Source organism: Phoca vitulina, unplaced genomic scaffold, assembly GCF_004348235.1.
Source record: "Phoca vitulina isolate PV1807 unplaced genomic scaffold, GSC_HSeal_1.0 scaffold1, whole genome shotgun sequence".
Lineage (NCBI taxonomy): Eukaryota > Metazoa > Chordata > Mammalia > Carnivora > Phocidae > Phoca > Phoca vitulina.
The window spans coordinates 7894284-7919830 of record NW_022589704.1 but is presented as its reverse complement, the minus strand read 5'-3'; the positions used below and the strand labels follow the sequence as shown (position 1 = coordinate 7919830).

The window sequence follows — 25547 nt, the reverse complement described above, 5'->3', positions numbered from 1 at the left end:
CTATACTTTTCTGGGTAGCAGGCCGTCTGCGTGCCTTTCTGGTCAGCCTGGCTGCCGTGTATTCCCCAGGCGATATAATGTGCAGGGTTGGGTTTGCTTTGTTCCTAAGACTTCACAGTATGGGACTTAAAGATTGTGTTCCTGTGGTGACTTTGACAAGGGTGAAAATAAGAAAGGTCCTCTCCCCGGGACTCTTCCGGGCCTCCGCGGATGCAGCAGGGAGGGCAGAAGGACTATTTCCAGGCCTTGGCTCCTCAGGAAGTTGCAGTTTGGATGCAGTGTGTTCAAGAAGAAAGCCCTTAAGCTCTGCTTAGGAGAAGCATTGGGTTCTTCACCTGCAGTTACCAACAGATTGGGATGATTTGGAGGTACTCTCCAAAGGCATACTCAGCAGTGGGTAGTAGGAGCACCTTCCCTACCGAATGCCCCCCAGACCTGCACTGGAGAAGCCTGCCCTACTCCCAGGAGGTCTTCATCTGTCCAGCAGATTACGAAAGGCAGCTGGTAGGGGCTCTTTAAACATTCTTTTGGGATGGAACTAAGCAGGAAAGAGTATGGGATTTGAAAACTACGGTGGGGCGAGGGGTAAGGAAAGTGTGTGGGGTGGGAGAAGAGCAAACCCTATCAATCCCCGTTCTAGTGCCCCTCCCATGTGCTGCTTCTAGTCTAGCTACTTCTTGCCCCTCTCTAGGCTGGCGTCTAGGTGACTGCCTTGGCTTTAGTCATTCTTGGATACGGCTTCAGCACTGTCGTGGGCTTTGACGGCTTGCTGATGATGGGTATCCACCCTTGAGGTTTCAGTCTGCGACAAAGTCTTTTAAAATATTGCCAAGGTGTCTGTATCTCATTGACGTAAAACTCCACATAGGTTCCGTGTGTGATCTCTTCTCTACTGTAGTAGGCAGTGAAGATTAGTAGCTGGAGGCTGAGAGACAGAAAACGTCGTTGCCTAAAAATGCTTTTACCTTCTTTTAGTGGGAGTCCTCCTTGAAACTGTAGGCAAGGTTGCTCAGTAATTTCAACTAAAAAAAATTGAAAGAAGCATAAAACATAAAGAGAGAAAAGTTCCCCTAGAAATTTTGGAATAATTACAGATTTTTAAAATCCAGAATGTGAGCAGCCTACTTAAAAAAGCAAATACTGGGTTGGGTTCTCGTCTTCTGAACAACATTTGCTAAGTGCAAAGGCTTGAGCATGTCACTCTATGTGAGCTCCAGCATGAAAAGTGCTCCCAGGCAAGAGCCTGGTAACAATGAACCTCACTTCCTGTATTTCCCTTCTCTCTGGGTTCACAGCCCTGCTCTGTTTGGAGTCTAATGCTTGAAAAAAGTTGTTGCATTTATCTTGTCCACTTTTATAGCTGTCAGTGGCAGAAGGCAAGGTCTAGCAGCTGTTACCGCATCTCAGCTGGCCTGGATGGTATTCTTGCAGGGACCCCAGAGAGCAGGCACATGTCCTGCCCCACTCGCTCTATACACTACACACTACGTCTGCTGTCTAGGGTAGCAGAGTACCAGCAGAGGGTTCTGGTAGGGAAGTGGTAAAAGATAGGGCAGGAAAAGTAGATTGGGCACAAATGGTACACGTTTGTAAATTACTAACCAAAGAATGTTCTGTGCCAGACAATTGAAAACTAGTTGTTTTCAATTTCTTGTTCAAGGAGAGCAGTCAAAGTAAGGAAAATAATTTAGCAGTACAAGATGAAGGAGAAGGAGGCAAAGTAGAGGCAGAAAAGCTTCGTAATTACTTATGGAAATGGGTCATAAACGGGACCAGGGGTGGTGGCAATACTAAGGAGGGCGGGGAGGGCAGATGTGACAAAGGGGTAATGACTGAAGAATCACTGGAAATGGATGTTGGGATTGAGGGAGAGGAGTCTTTGCACTACCCAAGGTGGAGGAAAAGTTTCAACCTGGATGATGCAGAGATGGAATTTACAAGTTAGAAGCCAGGGCGGCGAGAGGACAAGCTGGTTTGGGAGAGACTGTGTCTACATGCAGTTGACTGTCAGATGATACACATTTATCTAAGCCACCAGACATCCTTTTCAGAGGAGGTGGGGACAAATAAGCTAAATGTATGTAGTCCATAGAACTACATACACAGAGAGCCCTGGAGGAAAGTAGACAACTCACCAAAATGCAAGCAGCAATTTTATTAGGATGATGGGATCATAAGTGATTTTTCTCTTTTCTCTAGTTTCCACATTTTTATAATGTGGTAATAATAGTTTTGTAATGAAAAAAAGTTTTGTAATAAAAAAAAATTATGAGGTGCCAGAAATCACAGGCTGCCCAGTAGCGCACTGCACCAGGTGATCAGATACCTTCCATCTGCTTAGTTATTCCTGCATTCCAGAGGAGTCATTAACATCTGGTCATTTGGCAGAGCAGCAGAAAAAGGACATGGAAAAGTAGTCAGGGAAGAATCCGAAAAGGCTGGAGTTGGTCAGTCAAGTGGTTTTATGGTGGCACTTCTACAGTTGGCCTTTGGGACAAGGGTTTCTGCCAAGGCTATTTATCCAGGGGGATGAAAAGCGAAAGTCAATTCCAGTTTGGATTGGGGCGAGGTTGGCTGAGTTTGGGTTCCGTTAGTTACCAGTTCATGTCAATTTTTGCTTAGAGGAAAAAATGTTTAATGTTTCAAGAAGCAAATAATGTTTTCTGGGCATATTTACATCAACTATAACCATTTTTATTTAAAGAAAATATAGAGGTCAGACTTTCCTTTGGACCTGTTGAAATCATCTGAATGACTGTTCTGTGCAAATAAGACACTCAGGCAGATGTTAACTTTATCTAGTCCTCACTGTCCCATTCTTTGGCGTTCACATGTACCCTTGGGACTGGTGACTAGTATCTCCTGTAGGTGTGAGACTTAGACCTGACAGCCTCAGATCAGTTCTGCAGAAAGGCAGTGACGCCTGTTTTCTGGGAGGTCAGGATTATGTCAGCAGGCTGAGGAGGGGGTGCCCCCTCCCCTCAAGGAATCTCAGCTCTGGAAGGGATTCTACCAGTCCTGCTGATTCCCTGCCTCCTGGAGCTTAAAAATACACTTGAGCGAAACATTCCCCTGAGCATTACCCGGCCCGCTAACTTCAACATGGAGCAATCCACTCAAGAAAATACTGAATGATGCAAGTGAACAAGAGCGGCGTTATAAAGATAACCCAGAATCTAAAGGTGGTAAATCACACACCTCCTGTGTCTTATTGCTATAACAGATCACTTGCAACACACCTCACAGTTGACCTCACCGCTCCAGTGTGGAGTGCCACGGTTGTCCCATCACCCTCTGGTTTTCAGATTACCTCCACAGCATCCACTTATTGGATATCCAGATTGCATTTTAACTCTCTACCTTATAGGCAGCCCGTTCAGCCTGAAGATTGCATGACTGTTAGGAAATCCTTCCCTGTCGTGGTCTGAAATACCGCTGTCTTGCTGTGTTTCCTTCCATTGGTCCCATGCGTCCCTGTTGGGGCTTCCAGAACAAGTCTTGTCTCTCATGTGGGCATGCCCGAGGTACTGAGTAAGAGCTGGCATGCACCCCTGCATCACCACCCCTCCGCTGAGCATCCTTTATGTTCTTCCATGTGCTGTAGCCCGTTGCCACACGTCACGGAGTCACTTCTGCCCTCATGAGGTCTGAGGTACATGGCAGCCTGTGTCCAGACTTCTCCGTGGCCGTCAGGGCCTCCTTACTGGGCTGACCCAAGTCCAGAGTAATAATAGGAACCCATTCTCTTCAATTAGACAAGGCTTACTGCTTTGCTTCAGTCTCGAGGGGAAATTGTTAGACAGGACCGTTCCTCAGCTTAGCCGATCCAGGCCCCCACCAGATCCTACAGGAAATTGATGCTCACCACCTCTCTCACGGCTAGTTTCTCTATTGTTTTATTCTCTAATGAGTGTTCTGCCTTTGAATGTGGCAGCATTATCCTAGTCAGGGCTTTGAAATGAAGGATTTGGGCGCTGGGGAGAAGAGGGAATGGGTAATGACTGCTAATGGGTTTGGGAGTTCTTTTTGGGGTGTTGAAAATGTTCTGGAATTCAATAGTTGATAGTTGCACAACGCTGTGAATATACCAGAAACCACTGGGAAAATGAGTGAATGAATGAATAGGAATAAGTAAACAAACAAACCCATCCCTCCTTGAGGATTTCTGGGGACTTTACACCTTAACCACAACGCAGCAGAAGTCCGTAGGGAATGCCTGGGCTGGATACCCATAGTCATATGCGTCTTGCCTGTCTCTCTCCTTGCTGCTTTCATCTCTGAACCCTGAAATTCCCACCCAAGGAGCACACCCCTCTATTCAGCCACCTGCTCATATTTCCTGTCCCCACAGAGTGGGGCCATCTGACTCAAAGAAAGTAGGAGCCATCCTACTGTCCGGTTGTAAGAAAACGCTCAGATAAACAGACATCATCCAGTCTGAGGGACCTCGGGGATGCAGGTTACCTGCTTTGCTGTAGGGGGCGCCAGTCTTCCTGTCTGATTTGCCTCTGTTGCCTTCCTGGTTGCATGGCTTTCCCTTCCCCAAGGAGGAGGGACTAGGGAGCTCTGTCCCAGTAAGGGAATAGGAATGAGAGACTAGGAGCAAAGCCTGTAAGAATTTCATAGAATTCCTAAATTCTGTAACTTCCCCACGTGGCTATATTTGTCACCTGCTAAGAGTTTCTTGTCATGACTAATGCCTTTGGAGGCGATGCCAAAGTAGGATGTGGAGAGACTGTGTCCCTGTGTTCCAGGCTTAGACCAGAGAACCTGCCCAATAGAATGCGTGGTAGTAGTTTTCGAGAACAAACTGCTGACAGGATGTCTCTGGATCCGCCTCTGGGAAGGGAAAGAGAGCATGGAAGTCCTGGAGCTTGTGAGTGAATGTTCGGGCAAACCCCAGCAACCAGGCCAGAACCCACTCCTGGGTTCTGTTCTCCCCTCTTGGTATATCTCCCCCGACAAGTCACGCTCCCCAGCCCTTGACGTTTCCCTCTGGTCTGGCTTCCTCCTCTGTATGTGCAAACTTCAGTCTCCTTCATCCTACAAAACCTTTGCTCAGCCCTGCTCCACCTCAGGAACTTCCACCTTCCTGTGTCCATGAGGATACCTTGCAAGAGTGGCCTGAGCCTCTACCGCTCCTTTCTCACTTCCCACTTGTTCCTTATTCCCTTTGCAACATAGCTTCAGGGAGTTCAACAAACAGGTTGTCCCTGACCTCAGTTCACCCAACATCTGTGCAGCATTTGGCTCTTTGCTCTTCCTTCTTGAAACTCTTTCTTCCTTGGACTTGGAGGGCCCTACTTGCTCTTGGTTCTAATTTTTGGACTTCTTTCCTCCAGGTGCTTTCTTTAACCCTTCTTTCTCTGTCTCTCTCTTCGTGGGAACCTGCAGAGCTTTCACGCCAGTCCCCCTCATCACATGCTCTTCAGCCTTTACCCCCGCATTCCCTTTGCCTGCAGCACTGTTTCCCAGGAGAGCCCCATGGCTGACTCAAGATTTGACTGGTTGTTTCCTCAGTAAGGCCCTCCCTCCCCTTTCTGCCTATCATCCCCCCCACCCCCACCTTCTCTCCTCCTTCCCTGCTTGACCTCTTTCCTCACCACTCATCACCCACTGTTGGTTGATTTACTAATCTTGTTTCTATCTGACTTCCTGCCATTCACTGCCACAGATGCCCAGGCCCAGAGTAGGTGCTCAGTGACTCTTTGCTGGTGTTTACAGGCACTCATGAGGTGAAGGGTTTTCTAGGAAGAGGGAAGAGTGTGTACAAAGCCCTAGGGTGACAGAAGCATGGTGTTTTAGAGGGAACTACACAGAGCTTGGAATACCGGGAGCATGAGGTTCAAGTGGGGTGGTAGTTGTATGTAGATAAAGCCAGGAGGAGACCATGAATTCCTTGGTAGGCCCCACTGGGAAGTTGAGATTTTATGGAGAAGGCAGCATTTCGACTTGGAGAACAAGAGCATCTGTTCATTCAAGAAATATGATCGAGGACCACTCTCTATGCTCTATGCTAGATGTACGATAGCGGGAAACACTTGCACTTCCTGTCCTCTCCAGGTTAATATCAAGTAAAATCGAATAAGTAAATGTGGGAATGACCCATGGTTTAAATGTGGGACTGGGGTGGGTCCGACATTTAAGATGGACAATAACATTTTAACCTAGACTTGAGAAGAAACAGGGGTGAGCCAAATGAAGAATGGGGAGGAAGAACATTTCAGGCTAAGGAAGTGGAGTGTGGGGAGACCCTGAGGTACAAAGACTTTGGTCCTGAAAGGAACCAAAAATATAGTGTGGCCGAAACTTGGGATGGGAGGAACCTGTGAGGTAGTCGGGAAAGGGGCTTGCATGCTCTGCTAAGGAGTTATATCCTGAGTGCAGTGGTAAGCAAAGAGTCCTAAGCAGGAGAGAGTCAGGATCCAACTTGCAGGTTGGAGAGATCACTCTGGCAGCAGTGAGGAGGCTGGATTAGAGCAGTGGCATTGGTCTAGGTAAGAGGTGGCAAGTGCCCAACCACAACAGAGGCTGAGGAGCCAGAACTGGAGGGAGGCATTAGCCAGGAAAGGAAATCGGGGCAGGACTTGGTGTCTGGGCAGCTGCGGGAGCCTCTTAACTGGTCTCCTGCATCTGCCCTTTTCTTCCCACATATTGAGGTCAAGGCAGTCCTTACAGAATGCCCATCCCCCTCGGGCCATTCCCCTGCTTCACTTCCTCCAAGGTTCTCATGTCATGCTGAGGATAAAAATCCAGGTTCTTACTGTGACCCACTGCTAACTCTACCTCCCTAACACTGCTCCCCACGTCCCTCTCTCTCTTACTCCCCTCCAGCCACACAGCCCTCCTTGTCCCTCACCTGCAGCCGGAGATTGCTTTCTTCGGGAAGCTTGGCTGTGAAAGGTACCAGAGGCAGGGAGGGCAGTGGCAGAGCAGGCTTTTTCTTTGTTTTTAAGATGGAAGGATTTTAACATGTTTCTCTATTGGGAGATAAGAGACTTCGGAGAAGGAGAAATTGAAAATATAGGAAAGAGAGGAGTTGAGTATTTCCCAAGGCCTTAAAGAAGAAGGTGGGAGTGATTCAGAGTGTAAGTGCAAAGTGAGGCCAAGACATGGAGGGTGAACGCCTCTTCCTTTGAGACCGAGAGGACAGACCAGGTGCTGCGGCTGAGTGTTCACACCTGATAAGATCCCTTCTAACTGGGAGAGGAAGTGGAACCCCTGCTAAGGGCCAGGAGGGCAGGGAAGGGGTGTGGGGGGTGGGGGGGGACCAAAGCAGAGGGAACGGGAGGGAGCTGACCAGAATCCCATCACACAGAGTGTTATGGAACACTCTTCAGGTATGCTGAGTTGGAATACTGCCAAGTCCGGGTGGCTTTCTTCAGTAATCCTCAGCCTCCAGGGTGTGGGAGAAGTTGCAGTGATCCAAATTTGGGGGTTTGCTGGGAGGAAGAGCATGACAGGCACCAGGACAAGGCTGCTGGGACCTTGCTTCCCCCCAAACCTGTTCCTTCTCTGACCCTTCCTTTTATAAAGGCATCACCTGCCACCTAGTCAACCAAAGTTTCTTTTTTTAAGGAATCCTGGAATCACATCTGATTCCTCTTCTTCTCAGCAGTGTTGTCATAGCCTTTCCAATAATTTCCTTCCCTCCTCCCTATCTACCCTCCACTTTGCTACCCAGTTATCTTTTCTATTATGTACACACACAGCCAGATTAGAGTGCTTTTCTGCTGGAAAATCTCTTTGTACCTATGGATATGGTCCTTACTGTTTTTGGTAGAGCTTTGTTATCAAAGTTCTTCAAGATTAATCCCCAGTGCCTCCTTTCCCACCTTCCCCACCTCCCAACACACATGCGCGTGCGCATGCGCGCGCACACACACACGCACGCACGCACACATCTTTGGTGGTGGCTGGCCACTCCAGGCTCTGGATAACCACTGCACTCTACCCTGCCTCGGAGCCTGCACTTGCCCTTTGCCCTCTACTTAGAATGCCCGGCCTCCCTGCCTACTTCTGTGTCAGACTTCAAGAGCAAGATAAAACCTCTGCGGAGCTTTTCTTTCTTCCTGGCAAAATGAATTATTCCTTTCCTATTAGCACATTTTCTTCACGTCTTTAATGCAGCCATAAATATCAGTGTTTCCGGATTTAATTCCCCTTTTCTGCTTGCTTCCTAAGGGCAGGGCATTCCTTGGATATCTCCATATCCAGAGTATCATGCATGGTTCCCTGTATTTGGTCTAGTCGATCTAACCAGGCAACCTGTTGTATACTTTCCATGTTTCTTTTTCTGTTTTTTGCCTTGCACTTTTTATTTTCAGCGTGCATCTACCCCAAGTTTGTGGGTTACCTAGAGGCTGATATGCTGACGTATAAGCCAACTCCACGTGCTCTCCTAAAACAAGTCTGTTTGTTTGGAATCAGGTATACCTTTCCCCCATCACAATCAGGTCTTTCAGTCCATCTCCTCATGTCTCAGTGAGACTGTGAGATCAGACTTAACATCTTATGTTCATGACATTCGTTCCTCCAGCTCTGTGAGGTGGCTTATCTGAGGCTCACTTCCCCATTTTCTCTGGCGTGAGTCTCTTGCATGGCCCACACTGCTCTCTCATTTCAAACCTACAGGCTTCCACAGCAATCTGTTTCCTGGTGTTATTTTGTCCTTTTTCTCCATCTCTCTCCTGTCTGCATCCTTGCCATTTCCAAATTCAAAGAGTGCTAATTTCCTGCTAAAATTAACTTCCTGAATGAACCTTAACATGATAGTAAACAAGCAAACAAACAGAAAAATTTTGTGATACAAAAAGCCAGATTTTTTTTTCTTTAATTCTATTGGCAAACAGGCTTGCTAGTTAAGAAAAGGCCTTTTAACAAGCAGGTGCATCTACAGTGACAATATGCTCATCCATCAGTTTGGAGAACTAGAAAGCTGGCGTCAGGTCTTAATGGTATGTTAAGACATTGGAAGTAAGTTTGTTTTTTAATTCCACTGTCTTGGGAATGTTTGAAGGTTCCATTGGTATATGGAGATAACACTAAGGTAATACCAGAACGTAGGAATCAGGTGACATTTTGAGAATGAAAATCAACTTTAAATGATTTTAATTTAGAATTAAAATTTAGAATTTTAATGCAGAATTCCCTTTGACCTGGAGACCTGTGATACATCAGATAAAATCTGCTGTCTTAATTTGTGTAAGGCTGAAACAGAACATATGGCAGTGATTTTAATCTCTTTAGGATCACGGGTGCCTTTGAGCACCTCATGATAGCAATAGACTCTCTTCTCAGAAAAATGTATACACAGGTATATATACAATATTTGCTTATCACATTTTTAGTAATATTGTAGAATGGATAGCCTGAAAAACTCTTCTTCACCAAAACTCTTTAAAATGATGCATCTTTTTAAAATATATGGCTAAGCTGGCCAGAGTGTATGACAAGTCCCTAGAAGCCAGGAGTAAAACAAGAGCAGATGATCAAAGAAAGATGTATGTGCTAAAGTAGCTAGCCTAATGGTATCTTCTGATGCCTAGTGACCCAGACAGTTATCTCACCACCTGAATTAACACTATCTACATGGTCCATAAAATTCTAAGCCAGGTGCTTAGTTTAAAGTGGCACCTTGTGAACAATGTTTCCAGAAGCCAGGCAGAATCATAAGCATATGCTTTCTGGAGGAATTAACCCTAAACCAAAACCTTTAGGATTGCCAAAGATAAAGTTCTAGTAAACGTAAGCGTAAAAAAAAGTCAAGAAACATGCAAGGGTGCAGCTATAGCAGTACTTGGAGGAAAATTTATGGCTTTAAGTGTTTGTATTAGAAAAGGAGAGCGTAGGGGGCGCCTGGGTGGCTCAGTTGGTTAAGCATCCGAATCTTGATTTCAGCTCAGGTCATGATCTCAGGATCATGAGATTGAGCCCCGAGTCGGGCTCCACGCTCAATGGGGAGTCTGCTTGAGATTCTCCCTCTCCCTCTCCCCCTCTAAACCCCCTGCATGCATTCTCTCTCTCTCTCAAATAATAAATAAATCTTAAGAAAAAAAAAGGAGAGCCTATAAAGATATTAACTTCACAAATGTTTGGAGATAAGGGGAAGGTATAAGATGACTTACTAGGTAATCATACTCTGTGGATACAGGTACTGAACGAAAAATGAGAATTACCTCTTATAATTCTAACAATAGAAGCCCCCTCTGCTCCTCTAAGAAATGCATAAAACAATAACCAGACTCTATTCTGCCTTTCATGCATGTCATAGTGATAAACAGAATTCATTTGCTTGAATAGGAAGAGTTCCTATTTCTACTTTTGGCCCTGCCACAGTGGAAATCTTAAAAAATAGACACAAAATATCAAACATGGCTATTAGATCTTATTTTCATTTTCTAGTATTAGAGTGCTATTAATTGTCAAGCCAAGGGTCTTTTTCTAAAAACCATTAATATTTGAAAAAATTTTGTCATATTAGGATTTAACTTTGGAACAGAATTTAAAACATATAAACATATGCTTTTTAATATTCAGTTTCTGCATTATTTTATATTTTATATAATATTTACTGTATTTATAGTGTTCATGTTCCATAAACATTTCAAATATCTTTTAAATAATAGGGAAAATACAGTAAATAACTTCCAAACTAGTAAAGAGAGGCAAATGGACTGAGAAAAGCAAAAACACTTCAATCTAAAAGAAGACATGACAAGAGAAAAAAATAAAAAGAAGTAGGACAAATAAAAAGCACACACGAGGGGCGCCTGGGTGGCTCAGTCAGTTAAGCGGTCTGCCTTTGGCTCAGGTCATAATCCCAGGGTCCTGGGATGGAGTCCCACCTTGGACTCCCTGCTCAGCGGGGAGTCTGCTTCTCCCTCTCCCCCTGCCCATGCCATTTGTGCTTTTTCTCTCGCTTGCTCTCTCTCAAGTAAATAAGTAAAATCTTTATAAATAAATAAATAAAAAACAAGCACATACGAAGGTGCCAAATTAATAAGCACATCAAATTTCACTCTATAGTTAAAAAGCAAAGACTGTTAGACTAGAGAAATAAACACGAAGACACAAAGATTAAATGTGAAAAGGTGAGAAAAGCTATACCAGTCATGTACTAAGCAAAAGAGAGCTAGTATATTTTTTGTTAATGTTTGGTAAATCGATTTTAAGATATAATACATTACTAAATATAAAGAGAGTCACTAAATGATGCTTAGAATGGTCACTTCATTGGGAAAATATGTCTGAATATATATTACTAAATAATATAGCTTCAAAATATATATAATAACAGTTGACCGAAAAACAAGAAGAAATTGATAAATTCATCTTCATAGTGGGTTACTTTAATACACTTTTCCCAGGAAATGTTGGTTCAAACAGAGCAGAAATTTGTTAAAACTGTAGAAAATGTGAATAGCCCAGCTAACAGGCTAGCTCTCATAACCATATGTAGAATACTGTACCCATAAATGAAGATTACACTTTGTTCTCAAGCACACGGAAAACATTAAAAAAAAAAAAAAGCATGTTTTTAAAAGTTGTTGGTATCATATACATCATTTCTTGGATCACAGTGCAATTAAATAAGAATGTAAGTGCAGAAACGTTCAATACCTTCTCAGATCCATGGGCCAGATGAATGGGATAAATTGGAATATACCTGATGTCATGCTTCCTATTAATGCTTGAAGGATGAGTGAGTTACCTACCTCCTCATGGCTGAGTTTACTTGCCTTCCACACCGAATACAAAATGCTCCCTTATATAGCAGTTAAGGATTTTGACCCTGACTACTTTCCTCACACCCTCCAGGAGCTCCCAAACTCTTTAAAATATATCCATACTGACCTACAGGCTACCCACCAGAGAGCCAGGAATTGCTTGAAAGCCTTTACTACCAAGGGACCGGCAAAAAGGAAACTGCCTTCTCTAGTCAAAGAAGCTCAGAGTTCCAAAGGTTAGCAGAGGAGAAGGATTCCCAGATGGGAAGACAGCTGGACCACAGGGATATTCACCCATTCACTTCCTTCTTCCTAATCACCATTCCCTCTGCTCACCAACTTAAGGGCTGACGGGACTTGTTAACACTTTGGTCCAAGTATGGTCCCCATAATTCTTTGCTTAGAACCTCAGGCACAGCTGAAACTAGACCATAACTTTTCGACAGGAGTTTCCTGAAGGTTAGAGGACAGCTAAAGGAAGATCGGCAGAGAGTAACACAAAGCATCAGGAAGTGGCCTGCTTTACACTTGCTTCCAGATCCAGGCCCACCCAGGTCCTGACCTGTCTCCACACTGTGAGCATCATCCAGGCACCCACACCTCAACATCTGCCTTTCAAAAGTCTAGACCTAAGAGGTTCTAGAAAGAGGCCGTGGGCTTACTTCTTTCATTCTACATCTGCCATCTGGGGACTTGCCCCTTCCCACAAAGAGTCTCATTGAGGACGTTCACTCCCTTTAAGGAAGAATATGGCCATGCCTTGCTCTACCAGCCCCAACATGAGAACTATTTTATCAGTGCACTGCAGGGACAGTATAATTGCTGCATTCCTACAGAAGCTGAAGTTGGACATCTGGTGGGAGACCTGATCTGCTGTTTGTCCTGCTGCGTACACAGCACCCAACCCTGAGATGACGTAAAGCATTACATCACATTGTGCTCTGCACTACTCCTAACCTTGCACAAGATACTTTACCCTGCCTCGCTCTGTGGCCCTGGCTGGACCCCACCTTATAGCCCGTGCCCTTATAACACATGCACACACACACACACCATTGCAAGGGTCTTAGGCTCTTGTCACCTAGGTTATTGGTTGGAGAAATACGCTTTACATCAGAGTCTTTCTTCAAGCACTGTGCAGAGAACACTGCAGCCTTTCGCTATGTGTACCTGCTAAAGCTCCATCACTAACCTGCTGAAGCTCTGTCCCTGTCCTGTCTCACAAGAGCGCCCAAGCAGACAAATCTATGCACGTGGACATCAATCCTGTATATTCCCCTGAGGCCTTCGGAGGCGGCCTGGCCCGGGTCTGCTCTCTCAGTACTGGACCACTCCTTCCAGCCACTCCCCTCACCTTGAACTGTCTTTCTCAGCCTTCTAGGTGCTGCTCTTGCAACTGTTTTCCTGTTTTAGCCTTCCCTAGCCTTTTGGAATTTGACTTCATCTCAGACAGAATACCTTCGTTTAAGCCCCTGGAGTCAGGCCTGCCCCTCCGCACCCCCATTCTCTTAGCGCATTGCTTATTCTTCTACCTGGTTCGTCCACTTCAGTGAGCTGGACTCAGAAGTGCCATGTTTCCAAGGGGTGGCCTTCCTGAATATTGAACACTATACTGGAAGAGGCAACTCAGATTTCATTAGGAAAGTTTAATCTATCAGCTGAAAACGTATGACACATGTAGCTTAAAAATAAGATCTATATGCAACATTTAATTTGGCCAAAACAAAACAAAAAACAACTCTATGTTTAAAATCTGTTCCTTGTGTTCTAGAAGGGAACCCCTGATAACTCTTCCATAGATTTTGGAAAAGAAAAGGTCCACTTCAGGGCACCTTTCTACTTGGATACATTTCTGGGTTTGTTTCTGACATCTTCATGATGCCTGGTATTTCCAATGCTGTTATTCCTACACTCCTCTTCTATGTGAAGTCATTTCTAATCTCGGTTTTGAAACACTGATTTTTTTCCCTCTTGCAATCTCTTATGTCAGAGGGCATTTTGACCTCAGGCAGATTCCAGGTAATCTAAGTACTTGATCTCAGACAAACCTTATTTTCATAGTATGACCCCTGATAGTGAACTTGGGGAGAAAAATGGAAAATTCTGTAGAACCGTTGACTCATAAGGAAGTGCATGTCTTCTCCATTCATCTGGGGGCATTGATGAGTGAACAATTTTAACTCTCCTTGTTATATGGTCATTTTTTACCAAATCATACCTTGACTCAAAAAATCCAAGTAACTAAATAGTCATGCGAGGCCTCTGGCATAGAAGTGGGCTTCTGGGATGCTTGCCAATGAGTTCCTGTTTTGAGGACACAGAATCTAAGTGGAAAGATTAAGTGGAGAGACAGCTCCACCCCTCTAAGTCTTATTCCTATGTTCCATTCAAATCTAGCTAGCCTGATTTCTGTGGGGTCTGGGCTTCGGAAATTCTCTTTTTTTCATGGATGTCTCAGTGCACCTTGTTAAACCAAATTTGGACCGTGGCCTGTTCATCTGCTTCCAGCTCTGCTGATTGGTTCCAGTTTTCTTGCTCATTAAAGCCAAGATAATCTGGCACCCACCAGTCAGGCATCCTCAAGTATCTGGCACCAAGGTAAACTTGGAAGCCGGTTCAGGAGTCTCAGCGATCCAACACATTCATTGCATGATGAGAGGCAGTTTTGGTATACCAGAGAGAGCACTGGAATAGGAGCAGGAGAGCTGGGTTCTTGTCTCATCTTTGCATCATGTAAGTTTGGGCATGTCTCTGGTTTCTCTGAAATTCTCCTTCCTCAGCTATATGGGTGTTTGGACTAGACAGTTTTTCAGGTGTCTTCTAGTTCCAAAATTCTGAGTATATGAAAAGCTAAAGGAACAAAGCTCCTCTTATGCCTGTTGTTGCAAAAACACAACATCGTTTTAAAGATATTAGCACTAACTGCCTAAAGTTGCTTGAGCTACTGATGCTTCTCCACAAAAGTAGATGGAATGACAACAAAATGGGAAGAGATACAGCCCATATTCCAGAGGAAAGAATTAACTTCTCCATGCCTCACATTTCCCAGTCTATGAGATGGGGATAATAATGCCTAATTTAAAATTGCTGGGAAGATTAAATAAGTCCCTGGCATTTAGAACTGTGCCAGACAAAAAGTAAGTGTTCAGTGAAAATTATTATTAATATAAAATGGAAAGATTAAAATTGAGATGGAATTTTAGCAAGGTGATGCTGAAATAATAAATATTCAGTTGCTATTCAGAACTCAAGGTGGAAATAGAATTGAGAATCCAGAAACAGACCCATACATATAGAGTCACCTGGTTTTCAACAAAGGTGTCACTGCAGTGTAGTGGAAAAAAGGATGCTGGATCAATTGGGTATCCATATGGGAAAAAAATGAAATTTGATTCCTACATCACACCTTCTTTAAAAGTCAATTCCACATGGTTCATAGATCTAAGTGTGAAAGGTAAAATGTACATTTCTAGAAGATAATATAGAATAATAACCTCATGACCCTGAGATAGGCAAAGATTACTTTGGTGGGACACAGAAAGCATTAACCTTAAAGGAAAAAGGTGATAAGTTAGCTTTCATTAAATTTAAGAACTTATATTTATCGAAAGACACCATTAAAATAATGAAAAAGCAAGCCACAGAGGAGAAAGCATTTATAATAATCTGTAGCCAACAAAGGACTCCTACTGAGAATATGTGAAGAGTTCAACAGGTACTTTCTAAAAAAATTAGTGACAGTAAAAAATACTCAACTTATAAATATTCAAGCAGTGAGACAAGCAGGATTCTAAATTGTACAGCATGGTGCTAATTTTGTAATAAACATTTGTTTATGTATAGAACATGAACAAAAAAGGAATATACCAAAATGTTAACAATGGGTATGTTGGGGGGGTTATAGGCAATTTTAATTAAAAAAAATTTATTTTCTGTTATCTCTAAAACTTTGTATTTTTGTAAAATGTAAATGTAGAAATTATAAAAATGGGCATATATTACTTTTATACTGAGAAGAAAAGATGAAAATTAAAGAGGATTTAGAATATCATTTATCTGATAAAAATATCGAATGCATATCCAGATGTATATATAATAATAAAAAAAAAGCACAGGAAAAGTGCTTAATATCATTAGTCCACAGGGAAAATGGAAATCAAAACCACAGTGAGTTACTACTGTGTTCCTACCAGAATAGCTAAACATTTTTTAAAGCTGACAATACCAATTGTTAGTGGGGGTGTGAAGCAATTGGAACTCTCATACACGGAGTAGGCATGTAATTTGGTGCGACCACTTTGGAAAACAGTTGTACAGCATGTAATGGAACTGAATAGATCTACACTTATGACCCAGTTTCATTCTTAGATATATATGCAACAGAAACGAGTACATATGGACAGGAGTATTCATGGAAGCATTATTCATGATAGCAAAACGTTGAAAGCAACCCAAGGATCTATCAACAGTAAAATGGATAAAATGTGATTTACTCTTACAAGGGAGTATGGAGCAGTGGTGGTACAGAGCAAATTCAAAACACAGCATGGATGAGTCTCAAACATGTTGAGCAAAAGAAGGTGGATACACCCCCCCCACACACTATATACGTACTGAAGGAATCCATTTGTATAAATGCAAATCAGGCATAACTGATCTATGATTATAGATTGCAGAGGTCAGAAAAGCAGTTATCTTTGGTGGGTATAAAGACTGAGTGGAAGGCACAAAAGGAACTCCTGGAATTCTGGTTATGTTCTATTTCTTGAACTGGGGAGTGATTACCTAAGTGTATTCACTTTGTAAAAATTCATTGAGCTGTACACTTGTGGTTTATATACTTTATGTATTTTATGCCTCAATAAAAAGTTTATTTTAGGGGCATCTGGCTGGCTCGGTCAGTAGAGCATGCAACTCTTGATCTTGGAGTTATGAGTTCAAGCCTCATGTTGGGTGTAGAGATTACTTTTTTAAAAAAGTTTAAGAAGTGAAGAGACACACAAAAAGTAGAAACCACCCAAATGTCTGTCAACTCATGAATAGTTAAATAAATGTGGTATTTCCATACAGTGGAACATTATTCAGTCATAAAAAGAAATGAAGGACTGACACGTGCTACAACATGGAAAGACCTGGAAAACATCGTTAGATAAAAGAAGACAATCACAAAAGACCACATACTATCTCATTCCATTTATAAGAGATGTCCAGAATAGGCACATCTGTAGAGACAGAGTAGATTAGTGGTGGCCTAGGGCTGGGAAGGTTGGGGAGAAATAGGAAATGGCTGAAAACAGATGTGCAGTTTCTTTTGGGGAGGATGAAATGTTCTAAAATTGATGGTGCTGATGGTGGCTCAACTGTGCATATCCTAAAACTGTACACTTTGAATGAGTGAATGGTATAGTACGTGAATTCGATCTCCATAGAGCTGCTAAGAAACAAGAAGTCAAGGGGACTGATCATCGTGGGATGATTAAAACCCTTCAGGAAACGGCCAGACCTCATGGCCCTGTGGTACGATAGTTATGAACATTGACAGTAGAGTCCAACAGTGTTCTAATGCAGGCTCCACTGTTCACTGTGTGACATTGGGCGAGTCCCCTAACCTCTCTGAGCCTGAATATCTTCACCTATAAAACCTGAAAATCCATAGTACCTACCTCATAGAACTTCTGTGCAGTAGATTCCTTTAATCGAGAAATAATGGAATATTTTATGTGCCAGGTCCAGTCAGTGATAACTGTGGTTATAATTAACCAGGAGGTTTTGCATCTGAACAGTGTTAACTCCATTTTGGTGACCAAGTGACGAGTAAATTTGAGAGTACATCCTGGGGACTGGACTCTTTTGCCCTACTCTACCACATCAGCATCTGTTGCAAAATACAAAAGAAATATTTGTATTAAGGACCCTAAGTTATTAATAATGAATTATATCCTGCTATTAAAAAAAAGGAAATAGGGGCGCCTGGGTGGCTCAGTCGTTAAGCGTCTGCCTTCGGCTCAGGTCACGATCCCAGGGTCCTGGGATCGAGCCCCGCATCGGGCTCCCTGCTCTGCGGGAAGCCTGCTTCTCCCTCTCCCCCTCCCCCTGCCAGTGTTCCCTCTCTCGCTGTGTCTCTCTCTGTCAAATAAATAAATAAAATCTTTAAAAAAAAAAAAAAAGGAAATATATAATACATTTTTAGAGGATTTCCATCCAGAAGTGTTAAAACTATTAAGGGTTGATAATTAAAGCATTGGCATTCAGGTACCTAGAAATTTTAGCAATTCAAAATGCTTTATATGAAAACTAAATTAAAACTGTAATTGATATATGTATATTCATAAGTAGAAAGTGACTATTGGTTGCAGGTTTTTTATTTCAGTGAATATTTACTGTCACCATAAAGGAGTCACTTTTGGCTATGTTGAAAATCACACTGTCTTCTACGTATTTGTCTTAAAGTGTGTGTTCTGCAGAGTAAATGTATGATCCTTTAAAAACTGGTACAGTGAGAGTACTTGTAGCATTATAGGGATTAAGAAAGAAGCAATTACAAATTAGTTGGGTACCTGATACTAAGACGCAAATCCCATAAAGTAGTAATCAAGGGCTGAGGCTTGGGAGCCAGACCTTGATGCAAGGTGTCTGACCTCCCTGGGCCTGTTTCCTCATCTGTAGGAAGAGATCTGTCTCACAGCATTGTGAGGATTAGACGAGTTAATATAAACAAAGGAAGCAGTTAGTGTGCTATTGTTTGGGGACAACCAGGAAGGTGAATTCCTATCATAAGCTCATAAGCATGCATAAATGACAGATATAATTTCTTGTTAACTTGGGGGATCAGAAAATGGTTCCTTCTTTGTGCAAAAGAGATTAATTAGCAAAACTGAGTAATTAGATCCAAAAAAGAGCGAGTTTGGTATGGCAAAAAAATAAGAAACTAAAAGAGCTTCTCCGGAATGCAAGAAAAACCATTAAAGGGTTTTGTCACAGGTCATAAAGCTTTTGAAAACGATTGCTTCTCCAAATTCAAGGTTAATATGAAAGCTGCTTTGATTTCAGCTGAAAGAAAGGCTGGGATCAGGTTAAGCAGTGGTTGGGAGCAGTTGCATTTAGTGAACAGGCATTTAAATACACAGAGATGCTTAGATGTCTTTAAAACTTATTGAAAATGGCACACCTCTTTTAAACTTGTGTATTAGAGACTATTAACTATATTTTGTAGAGAGGCTTTTTTAAAATAGAAAAAGCCACAAATGGGTGTGAAAACATGCTGAAGTCTGCTTTTCAAACCTATGTCTGTGGGAAACGGTCTGCTGGGATCGTGCACGCATTCCCCGCACACCACAGGCAGGAGAAAGGGTAGGTTCCCCGGGCTAGCCGCACACGCTGGACCTGGAATATAATGACAAAAGCCACAGGCTGCTGTAAACTGGAGTCACATTTCTGGTGGGAAAATAGTTGTTTCTTATGTAGAAGGAACATGCCTGCTCGTGCGGCTTCATTTACCTAGCTCACCTTTAATCAAAGTGGCCTGTGAAGTGCTTTCTTCACCCTTACCCGCCAGGAGACCTGTCAGGTGAGCTGCCACTGCTCACTGCCCCCTGCCCAGGCCAGCCAGTGGTGCTTTCTCTTGCTGTGTGGTGGGGAATCAGGGATCGGGAGGTGGCGGAGCAAGGACAGAGCGTGTTGTAGGTGTGTTTTTATTTGACTGAAAGAGAGAGAGAGAGAGAGAGGAAGGAAGGAAGGAAGGAAGGAAGGAAGGAAGGAAGGAAAAAGAAAGAAAGAAAGAAAGAAAGGCTGTTAAACAATCCATTTATGATAGAAATATTAGAATTTACTCATAATCCTACCATTCAGAGAAAACCATTGTTAACCATCTTGAGGTATTTCTTTCCAGCCATTTTTAAGCCGGGTTTGCATTTTTTATTTTATGCTTTTTATCTTTATTGCTTTTCCAGCCTTTGAAAGCTGGAAACATTGCAAATGTGTATAATGTAGAAAGGAACAGTCCCCATATCCTCAGCCTCCAGAAATCATCACTAGGGACATCTTAATTCTGCCCAGGCAGTAACCCTCTCCTGCCTCTATTGGCTTGTCCTTCTTTGAAAACTTGTAGCTAGTTTTACTTAACTGGATTTTTCCCTTTTAAACTTCTTTCTTTCCTTGGCTTCAGCCCCTGCAAACTTTTTTTTTTTTTTTTTTGGATAGAGAATTTTGAACATGCACAGAAGTAGACAGTATAATGAAACTCCTTGTTCCCATCACCCAACCCTGGCAACCTTGAAACCATGACCAGTTCACCCCATCCACCCCCTATCCACCCCCCATCCACCCCACCCCCACTTCCACCCTTAATTATTCAGACCTACTAACTTTGAAACTACCTTCAAGGGTCCTTCTTGGCCCCTCTGACTTCACTGTCCTTTGGCGTTGAGGAAAAGACCAAATGCCTGCCCTCCTTCACTCAGAGCTTTGCACGAGCCCGGGCTTCACGCTCCATCCCAGGCCTGACCGGCTGACCTGGGCTTTCCCCACTCACTTCTGAAACGCCTGGAAATTCCCAGACGTTGGGTGTGCCAGCCTCACATGTCCAGCTCCTCATTCTCTTTCCTGTTAATGAAGGAGGCCATTGCTCAAATCATTTGGAAGGGGAAAAGTGGAATTTACTACCTGGGTGTTCCTCTTCCATGCTGTTCATATAAATTTAAACTTAGATTCCTGAGCATTAGATTGAACATGACGAAAATTGCTGTGTGGGCAGTTTAGTTGAGTAGTTGCAGATTGATAGAGCCCTCTGTAATAATGAAGGAAAAAGGTTCTCGAAGCTGCTCTAGCTCCAGAAGGTGAGCTCACCAGTTAAGGAGTTTGCAGCTAAAGGTCCTCATTAACCGTTTGCTGGATGGCAAAAGGAAAATTAAAAGAGACAATGTACAGACTCTTCAAATCCTGGCCTTCAGGAGGGTCTGAGAAGTCCTCTTGTACGACCCCTGCCTCATGCATGGGTACCTTGCATTGCATTCAGATTTCCTTGTCCCAGAATTTTTTCCCTTTGACTCCTCTCAAGTTTATGAAATATCTTCAAACCATTGCCACGTCATGGCCATGGAGTACTGCCATGGCTTGCCGTACCAGTGGTCAGCTTTTGTGTTTGATTACATAACCAAATACCACACAGAACTGGAAGACGTCAGAGTTTGAGTTGTCTCTCTTACCCAATCAGTGTTTCCATCAAAGCGAGAGGGAATTTGCTTACCCCAACTAAAAGATGGAGTTTATTGTGTGGCTACAAGGTGATCCAAGCCCAATTGTTCCTCAGCTGTGAATCTGTCTCTGAAATGCCGGGGGCCAAACTACGGCCGGGCCGCACCCTGGCTAGATGTGCTACCCTGAAGGACACCCGTCCTTCACTGCTGGGGAAGTCCAGACAGCAGAAAGTCCCTTTTTCTCCATTCTCTCAGTTGGATTCCCCTTCTTGAGCTTTCAGGACGCAGTTTTCTATCTCTCTTAAGGCTCATGTTGTTGGGAAGACTGGTCACAGGGTCAAGAGGGTGACCCAAGCAAGAGCATCATTTTCTCGTCACTTAGGCTGGATGGAGGCCAGTCTGCGAGATGGGAAATCCAGTGTCTATGGCATCTGTCACTGTGTCTCGTAGGTTATGCTTCTTTTCATCATCTACATTTGTTTGCCAAATGGAACATATTACTTCCCTGAAGGTTGCTTGAATTTGTTTGCCCGGCAGTACCATTCCTAAGAGATTGTGTTCTTCTTCACTCCTTCTTTTCAGTTCAGTACGACCTGAGACCACATTCACAGAAGCACGATGTGCAGAATGAAGAGGTGATAAAGTGAGAAAGTGGAGGTGGTATATTTGCTTCTCTGCTTGCAATTCTCTAGAGGTTTCCCGCTGCACTTGAAGTAAAATCTAAATGCTTCATCCTGGCCCAGGAGGGCATCTCTCATTGGGGCGCCATCTACCTCACTGGCCTCCTAGGTTCCAGGTCTCCCCTTCTCTCTATACCTTCGATGCAGCCAACTTGCTCCCACCTTTGAGCCTTTGCTCTGATTGTTCTGCCTGTGATGTACTCCCCCCGTGCCATCATGTGAGGTGGTCCTTTTTAGATGTACAGGTCTCTGTTTATTTCCTCAGAGAGACCTTTCTTAACTAAATCTGAGGTGGACCCCAGGCATTCTCATCAACTCAGCCAGTTTTATTTCCTTCAGAGTCCTTTTTACTGTCTTGAGTAATCTTACCATTTATTTGTTTGCTCATTGTCTTTCTCTTCCCACTAGAACGTACGCCCCGCAAGAGAAGGGATCATGTCAATCTTGTTTACTTGTCCCCAGTAGCCTAGAAAAGTACCTGCCATGTAGTAGGAGCATAATAAGTGTTTGTTGAATGGCTAATTGAATGAATGAAGGTGGTTATCAGGAACATGTTTGGGGGAGGGTGTTGGAGGATTATGAGGTGACTCAAAGCCATTTAGCCTGAAGGAGAGAAGATCCAGGGGGGCACATGCTTTCAAAATATTTCAAAGCTGATGCCAACCCAAAAGCAGAGCCCAGCCCTGCTGGAAGAGATCTGCCACTGCACTCATTTCTCTTAGCCATGTTGCTGTCCTCTGAAGAGTTGGGCTTGTTCTGGGCAGCCCCATGGGGTGGAACTGGGCCAAAAAGCAGAAGCCATAGGAAGATGTATTTTGGCTATCTGAGGATGAACTGGACTATGCTGAGAAGTAGTGATTTCTAAGTCACCTGAGGTGTGCAAGCATAGATCGATCTCACTCTGGGAAGACCTGGTGTGGGGAGGACTCTGCACCATTAGACCAGGCAGCGTTTACACGCCCTTTCAGCCCAGAGTGGCAACGAGTCTACCCTGTATATTGGTTATTTTCTTATTCGTTCAGGAAACATCAGACACTGACTATGTGCTTGGCCCTTTCCCTGCCCTTTGTGCAGATGACGGAGGGTGGGAGATAGATACCTCGTGACCTGCTCTCAGTAAGTAGGTGTTGAGCCCTGGTGAGGGGGGCAGGGCGGGTGGTGGTGCAGGGGAAGTGTAAGATGCTGTGGGAAGACACAGAGGATGGTCTAGGTCATCAGGGAAAGCCTGCCAGAGGGAGTGGGCTTTATGCAGTGGTCTGTGGGGCCAGTAGGAGGCGTCAGGAAGAGAAACAGGGTGACAGGGAGGTTTGTATTTTGGAAAGAGCATTATCTTCAGTGTGGAAAATGGGCTTGAGAAATGTCAGGGAGAACAACACAGAGGTTGTTAGATCTTCCTTCAAAGAAACAGTGGTGGCCCTGGCCACAGTGGGGATGGTGGGAAGAGGAGAGACCGGCAGATTTGGGTGATGGGTCGACACAGGCTGAGACAGGCCTAGTTTCTTTTAGGTTCAGGCACTGATGGTGCCCCTTTTGCTTTAGTGGAGGTGATCCCACTTCCTGGGATGGAGAGCATGGGAAGAGACATGGTTTTGCTGGGGGTAGGGACTTTCAGAGGTGTGCGTGTAAGGTACCTGTGGGACAGTTAAGGGGCATGTCAGTCTGGAGCTCAGAGAAGTCTAGGCTGGTGGTCCAGAATAAGGAGACCAAAGCACAGAGATGCTGCTTGAGCTCCTAGGAGTGGATGAGACAGTCCAGGGAGAGAGTAGGATTGCCAGAGAAGGCAGCTTAGGGCAGAGCTTGGAGGCACGCCAACATGTAAGGGACAGGAGAGGAAGAGGAGCCTGAGAAGGAGCAGTCCCACTGTCACACATGCTCAAGCTGAGGGAAGCGTGTGTCAAGGAGGGAGAGATCAGTAGGCCTTGGGTGCCCTGTAAGGTCAGATCAAGTCAGGCCTGAAAAGTTTGGGATTTAGCAACACGAAGGCCATTAGTGACCCAGACAAAAGCAGCTATTTTTTGCTGATGAGGTACATTTGGCCACATTGTTCCCTGACATTCTGGATTAAAAGCAGTGCCCTTCTGGGTCAAGAAGAGTCCGTCACCGCTGTCTGGTCTTAGCAGTGGGTAAAAGTGAATTCAAGTCACCCGAGTCTGGAAGGCCCTGGTCACACTGCTCACTCCTCGGAGGGGTAGCCTGGGACGTCCCCGCCCACACTAATGGCACAGCCCTTTCAGCTGCTGAGGACAGTCACTCTGTCGCTAGCTGAGGAGGACTGACAGCTGAGGAAGGAAGCTAGAAACTTAGACAGCAGTAGTTGGATCCTCAGGACTCACAGTTAAGTCGACCAGTTGCCGTACAGCCAGGCTGTGAGTGCAAAGGGGAGCGGCCTTCGTGGGAACCGTGAGAGACAGCAGGGACAGGGATGTGGCTGCGGACAAGGCTGGGAAAGTCACCAGCAGGATTTCTGAATCCCCGGCCATGAATGGCTTCTGTTGCGTCTCCCTAGAGATGGGGAGCGATTTTGAGCTGTGACCCACTGAGATGAAGAATTGGGTTGTATCATCTTGTCTTGGAGTGTGTGTGTGTGTGCGGTGGGGGGGGGGGGGGGGGGGTTAATCAAAGGAGCAAAGACTCTGAATCTGACCTGGTTTTGAATCCAGGGGCGATTACTTCCTTACTAGACAGGTAACCTTGGACAAGTGACTCGGAACCTCTCTGAGCCTCAGATGATTCATCTGTGAAATTCAGTTTATGTGCCTGTGTCAACATTAGACGAATGTATGTGGAGCCCTGGCACGAAGAAGACATGGAATAAACAGCCACTACTGCTGTCCTCCTTATCATGTTTATGACCACCGTGGCCAGCATTGTGTTCGTGTCGCTGTTACTCATTACAGGGCACTTTCACATGTTCTCACTGAAGTGACAAGAGCTCTTCAGAAGTGGCTTCAGGTCGTGAGCTCCCCACCCTCGAGGATGTGTCAGGGGCCACCTGGCAGGGACACTGTTGGAAAGTGGCTGAACTGGCTGGGAGGCTGGCTTACACAAGGTGGTTTTTAAGCCGCTGCTTTGGGTTCTATTTGTGTTTTAATTGGATGAAGCAGCCTGATGTCCTCTCAGGTTCATTCCAAGGAGCATTTGTATTCATTTAAGTTCATGGGCACTGAGCAAAGGCAAGCCAGACATGGCCGGCCTTGGGGACTCTGCCTCCCTCTGCCCCGCCAGCTCTTCAGAACTTTCAGGGCTTACCTTAGCCCCAGTTGATGAAAACTTTTTCATGTAAAAAAAATTTTTTTTAAAGAACCCTTTTTTATGGAAGACAGTATTTTTTTTAAAATATCACATTGGTCCTAAATGTCTTGGCAGCAGATACTACAGAACATTTGGATTTTTATTTTCTCTCTCATAGAATAAAAGCTTCAGTGCCACTACCTCAAGAGTTCTGCAAGTTCATATTATGTAAATACATGGAATAAAATATTTACTTAGGGTTTCCACAAAAGAAGGTCCAAAGGAGAGAATAAGAGAGCTTCTCTTTGCTGGTCTTAGAGGCTCTGCTGGGAATTCTGAGTGAAATTTAAGCCTCTGAAATATGTTTTGATTGGCCTCCTTCATGTTTTATCTCCTGTAATGAACTCTTTGTCAGTTTGTCAATTTTGACTAAGGACAGAAAGTTCATGTGTAGTAATAACACACAGACCGAATTTAAAATTATGGTTTATATCATGATGTAATAATCCTCTCTTTTCCTTTAGTCAATATTTACCTGTTAGGCTAATATATTATAATTTTAACTTCAAAAGAAGACACTTTATTTTACCTTCCCCAAGTGTTGGTTTTAGATACTTGTAATATCAAAATTGGAAGTTGAGCCGTCTGAGACTCTTGGCCGCATCGTCTTAGGGTTGAGTTCCTCGATCATCGCAGGGCAGGTGTCCCTGCTC

General features: G+C 44.1%; 1 protein-coding gene across 3 annotated transcripts in view; it reads left to right on the top strand.

Moving 5' to 3' along the window:
* Nucleotides 1-25547, top strand: part of DIS3L2 (DIS3 like 3'-5' exoribonuclease 2) — a 346894-nt gene that overhangs the window by 210137 nt on the left and 111210 nt on the right. The gene's annotated exons all lie outside the window — the stretch shown is intronic.